Source organism: Chlorocebus sabaeus, chromosome 5, assembly GCF_047675955.1.
Source record: "Chlorocebus sabaeus isolate Y175 chromosome 5, mChlSab1.0.hap1, whole genome shotgun sequence".
NCBI lineage: Eukaryota > Metazoa > Chordata > Mammalia > Primates > Cercopithecidae > Chlorocebus > Chlorocebus sabaeus.
Genome location: NC_132908.1, coordinates 2752632 through 2762008, shown reverse-complemented (window position 1 = coordinate 2762008; position 9377 = coordinate 2752632).

Sequence of the window (9377 nt, the reverse complement as noted above, 5' to 3'; positions counted from 1 at the left end):
GGTGCAGAGGCAGATAGTGGCAGTTCACTTTGCCATCTGCATGGTTGGGGACACATGTAGGTCATTGTGTGTGGGCACCTGCCCAGAGGTGAGGTGAGGGGGATGTGCTTCAGGGAAGTCTTCCTAGAGGAGGCAATGTCTGAGGTAAATCTTAAAGGATGAGGGACAGTTGGCCAAGTGGAGACAAGGGGAGGAGGGCATTACAGTTTGAGGGCTCTACATGAGCAAAGGCAGGAGATGCAGATGGCTGGAGATAGTAGGCCTCACACTGTGGTAATTTGTCACAGTAGCAACAGGAAATCAGTATAAGCCCTAGACCTGGCCCATTCTTCATGTCCCCTTCCCAAGCCTCCAAGTCCACATGGGCACTTGCCAAGATCAGAGCTCCAGGGGCCTCCAGGGACAGGGTTTTCAGCCCTTTGGGACCATGATCCACAGAGAGAAATTGATCCTACTTGAGACACAGGAAGCAACACGTGTAATGCAACAGCCAAACACCCAGTGATCCTCTAATGCAACAAACAGTCAGTGATCAGGGGAAGGGCCAGGTCCTGTTTCAGGGGCTCCACCCAAAGTCCCCACCCACAACAACTGAAGGACAGGACTTCAATTATCTCTGCAAAATGAGGAAACTGAGGCACTGAGGGCAAAGTCACTTGTCCTATACAGCAGTTAGAGGTAGAGGTGGAAGTTCACCTCGAGGTGGCCAAGCTGCAAAATCTGGCCCCTGAGCACCAGACCTAGGCAAAGATTTCACAACCCAGCTTCATCTTTCTGCATGAAATACACACTAGCGTTTTTTTCTCTTCTCTACTTCTATTTTTATTTTTGTTTATTTTTAAATGCTGGTTGAGAGCCATTTCTTAACCTGGAAATCAGAAATCAAAATTCAGAGAATCTGTGAACTGAGATGGGGCGAAAATTACCTTTTTTTTTTTTTTTTTATTGCTCTTGACTGAAAATTTCATGTTTCCTTCAGGTATGAATGTGACCTCACATGCAACACCCATAAAATGACCACATCAAATACTGTTGTCACAGACACCTTGAAATTTACAGCCGTCACCACTTCAAAATTATGGTGATCAGATGTGCCATTCAACATGTTGATAATCAAAGCCCAGGCACAGAACACATTTAAGAAAACATTTTAGCCGGGAGGATCACGAGGTCAGGAGATCGAGACCATCCTGGTTAACACGGTGAAACCCCGTCTCTACTAAAAAATACAAAAAATTAGCCGGGCGAGGTGGCGGGCACCTGTAGTCCCAGCTACATGGGAGGCTGAGGCAGGAGAATGGCGTAAACCCAGGAGGCGGAGCTTGCAGTGAGCTGAGATCCGGCCACTGCACTCCAGCCTGGGCGACAGAGTGAGACTCCGTCTCAAAAAAAAGAAAAAAAGAAAAGAAAACATTTTGGGCCAGGCACGGTGGCTCACACCCGTAATCCCAGGACTTTGGGAGGCCAAGGGGGGTGGATCACGAGGTCAGGAGTTCCAGAGCAGCCTGGCCAACATGGTGAAACCCAGTCTCTACTAAAAATACAAAAATTAGCTGAATATGGTGGTAAGGAAGGAGACCACTACTACTCCTGCTGCCCTCCTCCCCGCACCTTGCCTAGTTCACAAGAGCAGAAAAAAAGCAAAAAGTTGGAAAAAAACAAAAGTAAGATAAATAGCCAGACAACCTTGGCACCACCATTCGGCCCTAGGAGTTAAAAACAGTAATAATAATAATATCAACCCCTGACCTAAACTACTTGTGTTATCTGTACATTCCAAACACTGTATGAAAAAAGCATTGTAAAACTTTTTGTTCTGTTAGCTGATGCATGTAACCCCCAGTCACGTTTCCCACGCTTGCTCGATTTATCACGACCCTTTCATGTGGACCCCTTAAAGTTGTTTCTTTTTCGGGGAGCTCAGCTCTTAAGACGTGAATCTGCCGACATTCCCGGCCAAATAAACCACTTCCTTCTTTACCCCGGTGTCTGAGGAGTTTTGTCTGCAGCTCGTCCTGCTACAGTGATACATGCCTGTGGTCCCAGCTACTCGGGAGACTGAGGCAGGAGAATCACTTGAACCCAGGAGGGGTTGCAGTGAGCCAGGATCATGCCACTGCACTCCAGCCTGGGCGACAGAGCGAGACTCCATCTCAAAAAAAAAAGAAAAGAAAAGCAAACATTTTGATAAGTGAATCTGCAGCTGCTTTGCAGGAGAAGCCCCATTCCTTTCTGCAAGAGGAATGAGAAGTCCCTGGGGCCAGCTGGGGACCTTCCCTCTGTCCAGCCCAACAGCTCCATCAACTACTTTTTACTTCTCAGGGTTCTATTTAATTCTTTTAAAATTTGTGTTTTAGTAAGTTTCTTTCGTTTGTGTTTCTTTTTCTTTTTTTTTTTTTTTTTTTTTTGAGACGGAGTCTCGCTCTGTCGCCCAGGCTGGAGTGCAGTGGCCCGCTCTCTGCTCACTGCAAGCTCCGCCTCCCGGGTTCGCGCCATTCTCCTGCCTCAGCCTCCCGAGCAGCTGGGACTACAGGCGCCCGCCACCTCGCCCGGCTTATTTTTTGTATTTTTAGTAGAGACGGGGTTTCACCATGTTAGCCAGGATGGTCTCGATCTCCTGACCTCGTGATCCGCCCGTCTCGGCCTCCCAAAGTGCTGGGATTACAGGCTTGAGCCACCGCGCCCGGCCTGTGTTTATTTTTCTTTTATTTATTTATTTTTTCTCCCAAGCTGGAATGCAATGGTGCGATCATGGCTCACTGCAACCTTGACCTTCTGGGCTCAGGTGATCCTCTCACCTCAGCCTCCTGAGTAGCTGGGACCACAAACACATGCCACCATGCCTGGGTTTTGTTGTTGTTGTTGTTGATTGTAGAAACAAGGTCTTGCTATGTTGTCCAGGCTTGCTATGTTTTCATTTACTAAATTTGGTGACCCTAACTCAAGATACTTTAGGCACTTTGGGAGAAGGTAGGTCCCAAGAGGCAGAAACTGGTGGGGGCAGTCAGGATTGGGCCTGTCGGAAAAGCCTGGCGCTTCCTGGACAGAGCAGAGGACCAGTGGGGGAGACGAAATTGCACCCCTCCAGTCAGGGGAAGGCAGGGCAGGTCTTTTCAGCACCTGCTCATGTGAGAGGGTTTCTGTCACTTGCTACCGAGGGTACCCAAGGAAGCCAGGACGACCCTGGAGAGGAGCCTTCCTCCAGAGGTTTCTCTCTGAACCTCACGCACTTGTTCTCCAGCCTTGATAAGGACTTCCACCCCCTCTACCCAAGCCTGTGCCATTTCAGACCCCATGTGGGGGTGTCCAGGTCAGGCCAGAGGAACCAAGATGGGGGGAGTGTTGGGTAAAGACCAGGAGGGGAGGATGGGGCGGTTCCAGGGGCTCCCATGGTCTGAAATCCTCTGTGGAGAAATGGCGAGGAACGAGCTCAGGAATCCCAAGTCCCACTCACCCCTTCATGAGGCTGTGATCCCCATGAGGACGCAGGTCCCCTGACTCTCCCCTGCTCTTTGCCCCATTGTAGAAGGAGGACCCTGCATCTCTGGAGGAGCAAGTCTGTGTTGAGAGAAAGGGGAGCAGGGGAGAGAGCCTGCAGAAGGGCTGTCTGGGCCCCGCATCTTCCACACACAGGCCTATAAGCCAGGGCTGAGTGCCGGCAGGGCCCCGGGGGCTGGGGACTCCCCCGGGCACTGCAGGCCGCACTGGGGAGCTTTGGACCCTGCCTGGAGACAGTTTTGGTTGTGACATGGGGGTGGGGGAAGTATTCCTGACCTCTGGTGGGCGGACACCAGGGATGCTGCCACATGTCCTGCGAGACACAGGACAGCCCCCCACCTTCTTCTCTAAGAAAGAATTATCTGGTCCCAAACCTCAGTAGGTGAAGGTTGAGAGCTCTGGCCTACGGCATGAGGCCTGGCAAGTTGGCAGATACAGCACCTGGGGCAGCGTGGGCCTGGAAGGAACACTGTGGCTATGAGGAGCGTGGGCAGCTTGCTCTGGCCTGCCCTCCCCTCCTGGGAGGCTGCTGCTCTCCCTCACACACCCTGTGCATCTGGTGAAGGTGCCGGAGCAGTTCCAGCTCCCCAAATCTCCAAACCTTTGAGCCGGGGTCTGCGCCTGCCATCCTTTGCGGCATGGGTTTTTCTTTTTTTTTCTTTTTTTTTTTGAGACGGAGTCTCCCTCTGTCGCCCAGGATGGAGTGCAGTGGTGCAATCTCAGCTCACTGCAAGCTCCGCCTCCCGAGTTCACGCCATTCTCCTGCCTCATCCTCTCGAGTAGCTGGGACTATAGATGCCCATGACCACACCTGGCTAATTTTTTGTATTTTTAGTAGAGACGGGATTTCACCGTGTTAGCCAGAATGGTCTCGATCTCCTGACCTTGTGATCCGCCCGCCTCGGCCTCCCAAAGTGCTGGAATTACAGGCGTGAGTCACCGCACCCGGCTATGGCATGGGTTATTTTATTTGAGCTGCTTCCCTCTCTGATCCTGGTCTCCAACCTCTCTAGGGTTATCCAGCCAGGGAGGGGATGCTGTGATATTTTTTATTTCTTTTCTTCCTTCCCTTCCTTCCCTTTTCCTTCCTCTTTCTCTTTTCTTTTCTTTCTTTCTTTTTCTTTCTCTCTTTCTTTCTTTCCTCTTTCTCTCTCTCTCTTTCTCTCCTTCCTTCCCTCCCTCCCTCCCTCCCTCCCTCCCTCCCTCCTTCCTTCCTTCCTTCCTTCCTTCCTTCCTTCCTTCCTTCCTTCCTTCCTTCCTTCCTTCCTTCCTTCCTTCCTTTCCTTTCCTTTCCTTTCCTTTCTTTCTTCATTTTTGAGACAGGGTCTTTATCTGTCACCCAGACTGGAGTGCGGTGGTGGAATCACAGCTCACTGCACCACCCCGCCCACCTCAGCTCCCGAGTAGCTGGGACCACAGGCAAGCACCACCACCCCTGGCTAATTTTTTTTAATGTTATGTGGAGCTGGGATCTCACTGTGTTGCCCAGGCTGGTCTCAAACTCCTGAAATCAAGCTATCCTCCCATCTCAGCCTCCCAAGCAACTAGGCCTACCTGTGCATGCCACCATACCTGGCTAATTTTTTTTTTTAACAGAAATGTCATTTTAAGCATTATGCTTCCAATTACAAAAGCAATGTATGTATACTGCAGACATTTTAGGAAAGACAGCTAAATTTAAAAGGAATTCCCTGCCAGGTGCGTTGGCTCACGCCTGTAATCCCAGCACCTTGCGAGGCCGAGGCGGGTGGATCACCTGAGGTCAGGAGTTCAAGACCAGCCTGGACAACATGGCGAAACCCTGTCCCTACAAAAATAGAAAAATTAGCTGGGCATGATGCTGTGTGCCTGTAATCCCAGCTACTTGGGAGGTTGAGGCGTTTAAAAAAAAAAAAAAAGAATTCTCACTACCCAGAGATACACTGCTAACATTTTGACATATCTGTTCCCAGTATTTTAAAATGAATTTTGGATATACTAAAGATTGACAAATGGGACATTCAGCGATTGAAGTTTGCCTTAGGGAAGAATGAGTCTCTCTGAAGACAAACCAAGGAGTCCAAAAAGAGAAGTGCAGAGCAACCTGAAAGACACAAAAAGAGACAAAACAAACTAGATCTCAGTGCTTCCAGAGGACTGTGTTTGAAGCTGAGGACTGAGAGGGCTGGGAGATGGGTAGAATATAATGAAGTTTACATAGCAATGAGAAATTTTGTGATGAAAGGAACTGGGTCCTGGCCGGGCGCTGGTGGCTCACACCTGTAATCCCAGGACTTTGGGAGGCCAAGGCAGGCGGATCACCTGAGGTCAGGAGTTCAAGACCAGCCTGGCCAACATGGTGAAACCCTGTCTCTACTAAAAATAAAAAAATTAGCTGGGTATGATGGCGTGTGCCTGTAGTCCCAGCTACCCAGGAAGCTGAGGCAGAAGAATCACTTGAACCCGGGAGGTGGAGGTTGCAGTGATCTGAGATTGCACTACTGCACTCCAGCCTGAGTGACAGAGCAAGACTCTGTCTCAAAGAAAGAAGGAAAGGAAAGGAAAGGAAAGGAAAGGAAAGGAAAGGAAAGGAAAAGAAAGGGGAGGGGAGGGGAGGGGAGGGGAGGGGAGGGGAAGGGAGGGGAAGGGAGGGGAAGGGAGGGGAAGGGAGGGGAAGGGAGGGGAAGGGAGGGGAAGGGAGGGGAAGGGAGGGGAAGGGAAGGGAAGGGAAGGGAAGGGAAGGGAAGGGAAGGGAAGGGAAGGGAAGGGAAGAAACTGGGTTCCAAGCGCTGCTTGTGGAAACCAGTTTCTGCTGAAGTGTTTTGTGCATGTGCCAGTATTACCAGAGTGCTAGTAAGTCTCCTGTGATTTGAATCTTTTTTTTTTCTGGGATGAGGGGATGGATGGATGGATGGATGGATGGATAGGTGGGTGGATGGATGGGTGGGTGGATGGATAGGTGGGTAGGTGGGTGGGTGAGTGGGTAGATGAACGGATGGATGGATGAATTTATGAGTCAGTAGATGGGTGGGTGGGTGAGTGGGTGAGTAGATGGATGGATGGATGCATAAGTGGGTGGGTGGGTGAGTGGATAGATGGATAGAAAACACACTAGCAGGACCAGGCACAGGCTTACACCTGTAATCCCAGCACTTTGAGAGGTCTAGACAGATGGATCACTTGAGCCCAGGAGTTCAAGACCAGCCTAAGCAACATGGCAAGACACTGCCTCTACAAAAATACATAACCGGGTGCGGTAGTCCCAGCTACTTGGGAGATTAAAACAGGAGAATTGCTTGAGCCCAGGAGGTATAGATTGCAGTGAGCTGAGATCACGCCATTGCACTCCAGCCTAAGAAACAGAAGTGAAACCTTGTCTCAGAAAAAGAAAAAAGAAAAAGAAAGGAAAAGAAAAAAAAAGAAAAGAAAAAAAGAAAAGGAAAGGAAATAAAAGGCACTAGCATTCATCATGATCCAATTTTGGACCAGGTGCAATGGCAAGTGCTTACACAAGTATTGCTTCATTTAATCATCACAAACATCCTTGGGATGGGTGTTAATCTCACATTTTTACAGACAAGGAAGCCCAGGCTGAGTGAGTGAGTCATGGAATTTAAATCCCAGTCCCACAGTCCTCCTACCACTTCCTGCTCAGGTGTTGGCCCAGTCCCACCATTGTGTGGGGAGGTTCTTTCCTGAGGGTCCCCAAGTGCCCAAATACTTCAGCCGCCACACAACATGTGATTTTCTTGTCCTGGAACTCCGAGGTCCACAAGCCCACAGTGCCGCTGGCAGAGCCTGCTGTGATCCTGAAAATTCCTTTTCATCGACTCACTACAAGTTCAGAGACAAGGTGCGTGCCAGACCTGCACCCTGGGCTCCAGGGTGAGGAAGGAACTGCTCATCCTGTGCTGGGTCCCTGCCTCTGCTCCTGCTTCTCACCCTTGGCCAAACATTCCCCAATCCTGGGCGGCTCTGGCCTTGGGACAGAAGTCAGCCTGTCAGCCTTCCGGAACACCTGAGTCCATGGTGGCCACTTCCTCATCCCCACACCAGCTCAGCCCTGCAGGGGCGTCTGAATTGTTTCCTCCTACACAACACTGAACGGTGCCGCTCCCGCCCTGACCTGTCTCTAAACAGCATCACTAGTCCCAAGGCCTCCTGCAGTCCACTGGGCCCACAGACATGCCGACCAGCAAGCTGGGGGTCCTACTGAGAGACATTTGGTGCTGGCTGCCGTGCAGTCAGAGTGGGCCAGGCAGCTGGGGCCTAAGAGGAGCTGCTGGAAGGGCCGGGCGCGGTGGCTCACGCCTGTAATCCCGGCACTTTAGGAGACTGGCGCGGGCGGATCATGAGGTCAGGAGATGGAGACCACAGTGAAAATCCTGTCTCTACTAAAGATACAAAAAATTAGCCCAGTGCGGTGGCAGGTGCCTGTAATCCCAGCTACTCGGGAAGCTGAGGGCAGGAGAATGGTGTGAACCTGGGAGGCAGAGCTTGCAGTGAACCAAGATCACGCCACTGCACTCTAGCCTGGGCAACAGAGCCAGACTCCGTCTCAAAGAAAAAAACCCAAAAAACAGAGGAGCTGCTGGAGGAAGTGGAGCACCTTGGATGCCACCTGGACTCACATCTGCACCTACCACCCTCTCGGACCTGCACCCAGCCCCTGGCCCAGGCACCAGGAGAACCCTCTGTGTCTTTCCAACAAGCCCCGGGCAGGAGGGGCTTCACAAGCAGAAGCACCAGTCTCCTAAGTCCTCCACAAACAGCACCTGTGTGAGGGGCCAGAGAAAGAGAAGACAAAGAGGGCTGTGTGTGCACCACAGCCCAAGTCAGGTGGGAAAAATCCTCCTGTGGCTTTTGCTGTTGGCTGAGGCCCCTTCATTCTAGCTCACCATTGGCAGGTGTCAGACACCTCGGAGAGAAAAGAGGCTCAGCAGGTTTCCCCTGCCAGTGGGGGTCGAGGAGCATTCGTGCTGTCCACTGCCAGGAAATGTGGGGGATGCTGAGGACGACACAGACACACAAACACACACAAATACACACCCATTCAAACATACACACAAACATACCCAGACACACACGCACACAAATACACACCCAGACACACATACACACAAATACCCACTCATACAGAGACACACAAATACACATACACACAGACAAGCATACAAATACCCACCCACACACAAAAATACCTACCCACACAGACACACAAAAACACACCCACCGACACACACACACACAAATACACACCCATCCACACAGAGACACACACACACAAATATCCATTCACATACACGCAAATACACACTCACCCCACACACAAATACACACCCACCCACACAGAGACACACACACCCACATATACGCACCCATACATACATATACACACACAAATACACACCCACCACACACACACCCCCACACAGAGACACACACACCTATCCATAAACACACACACACACACACGCAAATGCACACCCATACACAGACACAAATACCCACACACACAGACACATACACATACACACACACCTACCCCACAGAGACACATACACATACACAAATATACACACACGTGCACACACACGTACACACACACACATACACATGAACATAAAAACACACAAACAGCCATCCACACATAGGCACACACATAAATACACACCCACACACAGACACATCCACACACAGACAGGCACACAGCCTGGACAGGGGCCTCCTGGATGGGAGTGGATCCTGGCACAGGGCTGAGGGCATAGCAGCCCTGGTCATGGTCATCTGGGGAAGAGACTGGAGGGGTGGGCTGGGCATGGTGGCTCATGCCTGTCATCCCAGCTCTTTGGGAGGCTGGGGTGGGTGGATCACTTGAGGTCAGGAGTTCAAGACCAGCC